The 8,948-nt window shown below is 46.2% G+C and overlaps 1 protein-coding gene across 4 annotated transcripts in view; it reads left to right on the top strand.

The window, feature by feature from the left end:
* Positions 1 to 732: 732 nt before the first annotated feature.
* Positions 733 to 8,948, top strand: part of SYT8 (synaptotagmin 8) — a 33,871-nt gene continuing 25,655 nt past the window's right edge. Inside the window, exons 1-2 of one of the 4 annotated variants that reach the window (XM_054969862.1) lie at positions 733 to 890; positions 1,148 to 1,240. The gene's annotated coding sequence lies outside the window, so the exon portion shown is untranslated. Of the gene's footprint in view, positions 918 to 1,147; positions 1,241 to 8,948 lie in introns of all 4 variants that reach the window. The other 3 variants (XM_054969861.1, XM_054969860.1, XM_054969859.1) reach the window with 3 other exon arrangements.

Here is an 8,948-nt window from a genome sequence, read left to right as displayed (position 1 = left end):
TTAGGATGAGAACACACATGTATTCTCATCACTCACAGAAAGCCATAATGGCTTGCATATCTGAGCAGCTTTGAGTCACACTGATATAGAGAAAAGTGGGATATAAACTGTTTAATTAAATAAAAAGACAGCCACCCCAGATAAGGTCAAATGCCACTGTTTTTTATATCACCTAATGAGAAAGGGTAACATTCATTTGTACAAGGCTAATATTCAAGGAGCATTATGTAGCGTGACTCTCACTTCACCTGCATGGCAAAATGGGTAGAGAGAGGGTAGAACATACTCTAGATTCTTCTGACAGGATACCATTCTAAGAATCAGGTGAAAATGTTATAAGACCTTTAAGATTTCCTAATTACTTCATGTACAATCAATTCTAAGAACAGATCTATGACAGGTGTCTATAATAGAAAGTTGGGGGAATATAATAGATTTTTGAACCCTCGACCAACTTTCCATCCCAGCAAGCCTTGTCCAATGGCACAAAATGGCACATTCTTGCAAATGTCCATTTTTTCCCTAGGTTCCTTGAGTTTGTTCATTTTGTGCTCATGACGTTTGGGTCTCAAGTGAAATTCACGTATCTTTGGGAGTGCCCTTAGTTGCTTTTCTTTTTGTGTAAAGGTACATAGTTTAATGCCTGAGGTGGGGCAAGCCAGTCATTCCAATCAGTCTGGTTTCTCAGCAGACAAGAATTTCCGGTTTAGTTTTTGCTGTACAAAGAAAGGGCAGTCAGTTCCTGCTGTTTGGGCCTCAGCATGCTGAGATGAGTGTCAGGAGGAGGCTTCGCAAAGATGTGCTGTATTCTGATTATGAGGTAGGGAAAGGAATCTCTACAGCTGAGGAAGGAGGCGTTTGCTGAGCACAATGAAGAGAAACTAAAAGAAGTGAGTGGACTTGTTTCCCTTTCTATAGTAAGTAACAGTTTACGTTTTTTTAAAAAGTGAAACCTCATGGATGGTTATGAAAACCAGTTTTAAAAACTAAGTATTATAATATAAATTCTTTTTTTGGGAAACTGAAATGCATATAAGCCATGTATTCTGATCATTTTAAGCCACTGCTTCATATAGTGCTCTGCCACACATCAATAATTCAAAAGCAGTCATTGGCCTCAGTTTGAAAAATTGCCATTTTCCCACAGAGCTTGGAATGCTGTGAATCTTGCTGCGACCAGTTCAGCATAGGAAGGAAGTGGATGAGATTTCCATGCATTTGTGAATAATTTGTTGGCCAGGTGTGTCACTGTTAGTTTTTTCAGTATAGTCTTTTACAAGTGTTTATTACTTCTTATTGTTGTCACCTGTAATGTTGTCACTTGTATACATGGGATTCTCCAGTTTTTGATGATGATGATGTAGCTGATACTTGCTCTTTTCTTTCGGGTCTTTCTAATAAAACACCAGCCATATTCTTCTAACCAGCAACAGTTTCCTGCCTCTGGATGGGATTATGGGGAATCCCAACGGACCTTATAAGCCAGGTGAGCCAGCAGAAGATTCTTGCTAGTTCCAGAACTACCTATGTCTGCATTAGTGTGAATCAATGCTCATGGCATGCATCTGATCAGCAACACACACTTGATGCCCACAGATGTGCTACATACTGTAGCTGTTTCAGCTGTGCCACAGCCTTATCATGCCCTTGTGTATGTAAAAAATAGGCACATCTCAAGAGTGCAATCTGTTGTGAGTGGTCTGGCTGCACCATCAGAGGAAAAATATTGTGATCTTCTCATGCTATATAATTTCCTTGTTTGAAATATATACTCTCTCATGACTCTTCCCTCTCATTTTGTGCAGACAGGGCAAAGATGGTTTTAGCTGTTACAGCTGACAGGAATAATATTTTGGACCCCACCATATTCTTTCCAGTATGGCAATACATTGATATGACACCATCCATCCAGATTATTCCTATACTTTTTAGAAGGAATTGGCATACCTGCACATGAGGACTCCTTTCAAATTGCCAGTTTAACAACTATTAAATATAAATCATACTGCACCAAAAATCTAGCAGGCTGGGAGCTGCAGATGTCATGTTTCTAGCTTCCATGTAATAAAGGGGAAAGCAGGTTGATCCCATCCTACAGCACCATCAACAGAACTTTAGGAATGTAAAATACTCCAAAGTAGCATCCTACGCAAATTCTAGAGGTATATCCTAAAATCAGATATTACCCACCTTATAATCTATAAATGTCCATACAAATGGATATCATCTGGGAAATGATTTAACAGTGTTAACAATACTATGTTAATAACAGTTGGAGACAGGCAAAGAATTGAAAATTGAAGCATCATTGCTCATAGTGTATCTACATAAAACACACATTTGGAACTTACTTCACAACACAATAATTAGAACGAAACTAACAATCCATCAGCTAAACAGTCATAACATTATAACACTAGTGCCCAATAATAAAAAAGTTCATGTGTTTCAAAAATCCACATCCACAATTTTCTGGGCATGCTTTTTAAAAGAGAGAAACAGACTTAACTTGCACAAAGTAAGGAAGATTGTTCTGCAGAACAGGGACCAAGACAGAGGGAGATTTCACCATGGAGGACTGAACTTTATAAATTGAGGGCATTCCTAAAAGCAACTGTTGAGAGCACCTAAGCTAGCACGCAGGTTGACGAAGGGCCGGATAACCTTTGCAGGGGGGAAAAGGCACTTGAGATCATTTTGGAACAGACAAAAAATGGGCAGGAAAAGGATTAAGTACCATTGTTACCTCCTGCTGCTTCTCCACTCTAATTTCCCCACTTCCAGAGCTGCTTTTTAATGGTTTCAGAATTTAGTTATACATGTTTACCTTCAATATATAGTGAGCTCTTGTGTAGTGCTTTAAAAACTTGCAAGATTCATTTAACCAGACACCACTGTGGGATAAAAGAAGTATGTGTGTACAGTGAGCACTACTGGAAACAATGCCTTTATCATATTGCCTTTAACTCTGTTTTTGTCTTCAGTCAGTGTTCCTCCTACAGCCTGTTGGGCATGCACAGAAACCAATTTTCTGCTTGATTTAATAATTACATACTTAATGGGAGGGGCATTCATTTCTGATCTGAAAGAAGAGTGTTGCTCAGTTAGCAGTTAGTAGGAAAGAGCACTGCATATTGCATACACTTGTTATTCACCATCAGCTGTATGCACTGACATTTTGATACCATCCAGGCATCCTATCCAAGGAAGTTGGGTACAGCTGGCAAGTTCTCCATTGCTCTAAAATAACTCATTCCTACCTCTTATTGTGTATTATGATGACACTTCTTTTGGAATCCTTAGGATGACGGAGCAGGAGCTATGGACAACCTAGCCTCCTCTGTAGTCATGCTCTTGCATTATTCCAAAACAGACCATTGCATGGTGCTCCTGAGACACATAGAGAATTCCCCCAGTGCTAGTTCAGCAACAGTAATGGCTGCTGCCGCCTTGGCATAGGAAGAATGGCTAATGCTAGTGCTAGAGTAATGGGACAAATATGCCCTTATGCACTGGGACTCCAGATTAGGAAATTACCATCAGAAATCTGTTAATCACAAGCTGTCACAAACCATGACCATTTATACTGATATTAAATTTTCTGAGCACAAACAGAATTATTGTAGACGTTCAGTGTTAGGGAGCCTTTCAATCTCACATTTATTCTGGTGCCCCATAGTTCTGTTTCACTTCCCGGGGTAGAGGGCATCTCCCATGTGTGTGCTCTCCGGAGACCTCTACAGTCGTCACTTCTGACTTAAAATGGAAGTGACAGAGGCTTAGCAGGGCCATATCAGCCCCAAAACATAGTAAAACAGTAAGCAGAGGCCTCTGGAGCATGTGCGTGAAGAAGAAAAATCACCCCCACACAGCCTCCCACTGTCAACATAAGGGGGTGGCTACCCTAAAAGCAAGTGAGACCTACAAGAATAAATTGTGGTGAACGATTCCATTCTGTCACCATCCTAATCTCTTTTTTTAAAAGGCCCTCCTGTACATTACTCTTTTCACATTCTGTGGAATGATAGTACTATGAAAGCCTCCCTGACCTCCTCAGGTAGGCTTTTCACGGGGTGTGAGCCACCACAGAGAATGCTTGAGGTTGAGCAGCTGCTGATCCTACCTGTTCACAGGGGGGCACTTTTAGAAGGCTTTGCTTGGATGAATGAAGCTGTCACAGTGGAGCGTAGCAGGACAGGTGAACCTGCAGGTATGTGGGTCTAAGGCCACTAAAGGCTTTGCAGGTGATAACTAGAATCTTAAATTGCAATGTGTTTCCCATTTTAACCAATAAAGATTACAGTTGGTTTTATAATGAGATTCTTTAATTTTTATATTAAAGAACATGACTTAAGTTTTTTTAAATGCTACAAGTGGGAGACCTGCAAGAATTTGCAGGGAGCATCTCATTTCCCCTCCCTCACTAGTTCCTCTTTCCCACCTCTCCCCTTTTTCTGTGTCCTTCTCTCCTTCCCCTGACAGCCACTCTACTCTTTTCTTCCTCCCTGTCTTCAGATGTCCCTCCCTTCCTCTCTCTGGCAGCATCTCCTTGGGGGAAACTATGACCCAGTTCTGCTGGCCAGACATTGGGCCAGACCCAGTTGTATTGTTTTTAAAAGCATCTTGATTAATGATTGTGGAGTTTAATTAATAGCAGCCTGAAAAGCTTAGCCTAGCCTGAGAGATCATCATGAGAGCTTGGAAGCTAAGCAGAATCAGCCATAGTTACTACTTGGATGGAAGACAACCAAGGAAAAACAAGGTTGTTATGCAAAAGAAGGCAACCACCTCTTCACATCTGTTGGTGGTAACAGAGGAGAATGGGGTTTCTTTCTTGCTTCTTCAATTCAACTACGTAATGATAAAATCAATCAGCTGCATTCAATTCCTGCAAGATTGTAAAGAGGCAATCCTCAATAATACATACTACCTGGGGGAAAAAAATCTTAAATTGACCAGAAAATGTGATGGGCTATTTTCAGTGAAATTTCCTGATTAGATGTAGGCATGTTAATGTTCAGCATGACTAAATGCAGGATGGAAGCCAAAGTAAATAAGAAAATACACTGACGCATCTGCCACACTGATTTGGCGTGGCTTTTATGAGTGTGTTTCTTGGGAGAAATTACATTTTCATACCTTATTCTGATTATAGAATAGGTGACATGCATAAGCAGTCACCTAGAATGGGGTTATACGACATTCACTGAGGAAAATATCCTACATATTTCTTCCAGAGGGGTCATGTTAGTCTATTGCAGCAAAGCAAAAAGGAGACTTGTACCACCTTAAAACACACACACAACACTCACAGAGAGGGTGGCTTAAACTTCTGAGGGACAGAGCAGGCAGATCATAATGTATTTGATAGTGAGGTATAGTCTATGACAGTTTATGCTATAATAAATCAATTAGTCTAAAAACACCTCTGAACACCTTTTGCCTTGAAAACCCTAGAGTTGCCATAATTCATCTGTGACTTGAGAGCACTTTCTACCACCAAGTACTACAAGATACCTTTTTGTTTTTCTTTATTCCTTTTGTACTATCAGCAAGAATTTGAATTAATTTAACCAAGGAATTATTCATTAATGCATGTTTATTCTTTCTTTACTGAAACCCATGATAATCGTTCTGTACTCTGCATATGCTCAGAAAAGCTATTTTGTAGGAATGTGTCATTCAAGTTCAGAATTAACTAGATAATAAGTTATTCAGAATATTCCAATTATTCCTGAATCAATATTTTATAATTCCAGATACCTAGGATAATTCTGGATATCCAGAATCCCCTTGATGTCAATAGAAAATAGGCTAGGCTACCTAAGAAATTAAAGTTAAACATATTCCCCAGACAGCCTGGCACCAAGGATGGTGGTAGTAGGGAGTTGTTGTTCTTTAAGTGGTGTTACTGTGGTTTTTCCTGTTAGAATATAGCAATATCAAGAAGAAGAAGAAGATCCTGCAGGAAGCAGCAAGATCTAGCTAGTACTTTCTTTCTTAAGGACCTTTTATCTTTGTCTGCAAAATGCTAATCTTAGGGCCAAGCTACACATGACGAATGACACTTGAATGGCAAGTGTATTTCATCTTCGTTCTTCTGTGCCTCCACACATGGGGACTGCGCAGGCGCAGGCCAGCCGCCGGAGAATTTTCTATAGCTTCTATGGCTCCGAAGGGGCCGTTTGTCGCGCGCCTCAGCGACCGTTTTCCCGCCCAAACGGTCACATGCTCCTCCAGCGACCAACGGCCCCCTTCCCTCAGTTCTCTTCTTGCCGCCGCTTGGAGAGAACGTGAGCTTCGTTGCTCTGTGCTTTTGTGCTTTTCTTGAACTTCTGGATTGATCTTTGGCTTTTGACTTCGGACTTTGGACTTCGGCTATTCTTCTGCTTATTGATTCGGACTTTGACTTGGACTCGGTAATTACGACCCGGACTGTTTGACCTCTCTCTAGCGTGCCCCTGAAGATGGCCTCAAAGGCGCTCTTCAAGCATTGCCTCCAGTGCCACACTAAAATGGCCAAGACCGATGGCCATGAACTGTGCCTATTTTGTTTGGGGGAGACCCACAATGTTTCGGCCTGTAAAGTATGCCAGGGCTTTACCAACAAGGCCCGGCAGGAGCGCAAGGCCCGGTTAAATTCCTCCCTGTGGCAGAAGGTCATGTCCGAGGGTACTCCGTTGCCTTCCCCCAAGGCCGGCCCTAGCCCCTCTGCCGGACGGCAATCTAGAGCGGGCTCAGTGGCTTCCGCGAGGTCGGGGTCGAAATCGCGTCCCCCAAGTGCCTCGGCGTCGAAAGCGGCCTCACCGGGGCAGGGATCGGCAAGGCCGCCCCGAAGCGCGTCTTCTACCCGGTAAGATCCGAGACCAGCTTCGGAACCGAGGATCGTGGTGCCGAGTCCCCATTCGGAACCGACGGCCGGCTCGATTCCGATCAGAGCGAAGCTGTCGAAGCCGAGGTCTACGTCGAAGCCGAGGTCCGTTGCGACGTCGAGGAGCCCGTCGGTTCCGAGGTCTTCTTCGGAGCCACCGGCCAAGAAGAAGAAGACCAAGCATCGCCACTGGTCGCCGCGTCCCGCGCCACAGGAAGACGTCGTCGTAATCCCTCGCACGCCTTCTCCCCACCTGGGTTCCCCGGAGCCGGAGGGGGTCTCGGAGCTGGTGCCGGGACTGACGGCGTTCGAGGTGGTGCCGGCCGAGTTTTCACCGGGGCCGGAACCGAGCCCACGACCAAGTCGGAGTCGACCATCGCCTGCCCGTCGTTCTCCCTCTGCTGCCAGCCGTGAGCGGCGTCGGTCTGGAGGGAGTGTCGGCTCCGACCGTTCGGTCGCATCCTGCCACCGCCAGGCCTCCTATCTTCCCCCGCCGTACCATTGCCAGTGGGAAGGGGCACCCGCCGGTTTCTCCGGCTCGGAACCGAGGCCTTCGACGTCGAGGCAAGTGTGGTTCCCCCCACCGATCCAGAGTGAGGACTCACGGCACGGTTCCGAGGAGGGGGAAGTGGAGAGCCTGGGGGACTACCATTCTGAGTCCTGGTCCGAGCCTTCGCCGGCCGACGACGTGGTGCCGTGTACCGGCTCGCCATACGAGGACCTGAGAATCTACTCAGACCAGATGGCACGGATGGCTCAGGCGCTGGAGATGGACATCTCATCGGCGACCCCCCAGACCAAGGACAAGCTCCTGAAAAGGATCTACGGAGACAACCCGGCGTCCATCGGCTTCCCCATGCTGGAGGGTATTGAGGAGATCGTGGATAGGGTATGGAAGGTGCCCTGTGACCAGCCTCCAACATCCAAGAGGATTGAGTAGCTTTATAAAATCAAACAGGGCACCTGGCAAGCGTTGGTGAAACACCCTCCACCCTCCTCACTGGTCACGGAAGAGTTCCACCCCCGGCGTTCAGGCCACACTTCTGTGCCAGCTGACAAGGAGAGCAGGAAGCTTGACGCGCTTGGCAGACGGCAATACACGGTGGCTTCGCTGGGCCTCAGGATCACCAACTACCAGACCATCATGGCTGGCTACCAGCTCTATCTCTGGGGGAAGTTGGCGTCCTATGTTGGAGACCTCCCACCTGAAAAGAAAGCGGTGGTATCCCTGCTGCAGACTGAGGCTGTGCGGCTGTCCAAGCAGCAGATGAACGCGGGGAGCCACGCTGCCGACACTACTGCACGGGGAATGGCTTCGGCGGTGGTCCTCAGGCGCCACTCCTGGTTGAGGTCAACCGCCCTGTCTCAGGAGGTGCGTTCCAGGGTGGAGAGCATGCCCTTTGAAGGGGACTCGCTGTTCTCCAAGTCCACCGACGAGACCCTAAAAAAGAAAAAAGAGGACAGGCAGACGGCGCGGTCCTTGGGGCTGGCTCCTGCAGACAAGCCCACCTCCAAGCCACGGTACGCTCCCCGGTACGGCCCTTACCACTACCAAGGCAGATACCAGCAGCAGCGGCCGGGCTACCAGCAGTATCCTGCCTACCCGCAGCGGACCTATCCTCCTGCACAGCAACAGAGGAGGCGTAGGCCCTTCAAGCCTCGCCCGTCACAGCCACCGACCCAGCAGCGAGATCAGCAGGGGGCCGGGAGGCAGTACTGACGGGTCGCACCAGCCGTATCCCCAAATTTCTCAGACAGACTGAGTCCACTCCTTTCGGAGTGGGAGTCAATAACATCTGACTCATGGGTCTTAACAATTGTTGGTAAGGGATACGGGCTGGAATTCATTGAGCTGCCTAGGTGCAGTTCACCCCTGACAGCTGTCAATAACACTATGGCCGAGCTGGATGCGGAAATCGTGTCACTCTTGGCCAAGGGGGCTGTGGAAGAGTTGGCCTATGAAGACTCTGTGACGGGTTTCTTCTCTAGGTTCTTCCTGGTTCCCAAGAAAGATGGTGGCTTACGTCCCATTTTAGATCTGAGGGGCCTTAATGCCTTCCTCAAGGTGACCAAATTT

This window comes from Eublepharis macularius, chromosome 2 (assembly GCF_028583425.1).
Source record: "Eublepharis macularius isolate TG4126 chromosome 2, MPM_Emac_v1.0, whole genome shotgun sequence".
NCBI classification, from domain to species: domain Eukaryota; kingdom Metazoa; phylum Chordata; class Lepidosauria; order Squamata; family Eublepharidae; genus Eublepharis; species Eublepharis macularius.
The sequence above is the reverse complement of the archived record's forward strand: the minus strand, read 5'-3'. Positions and strand labels throughout refer to the sequence as shown.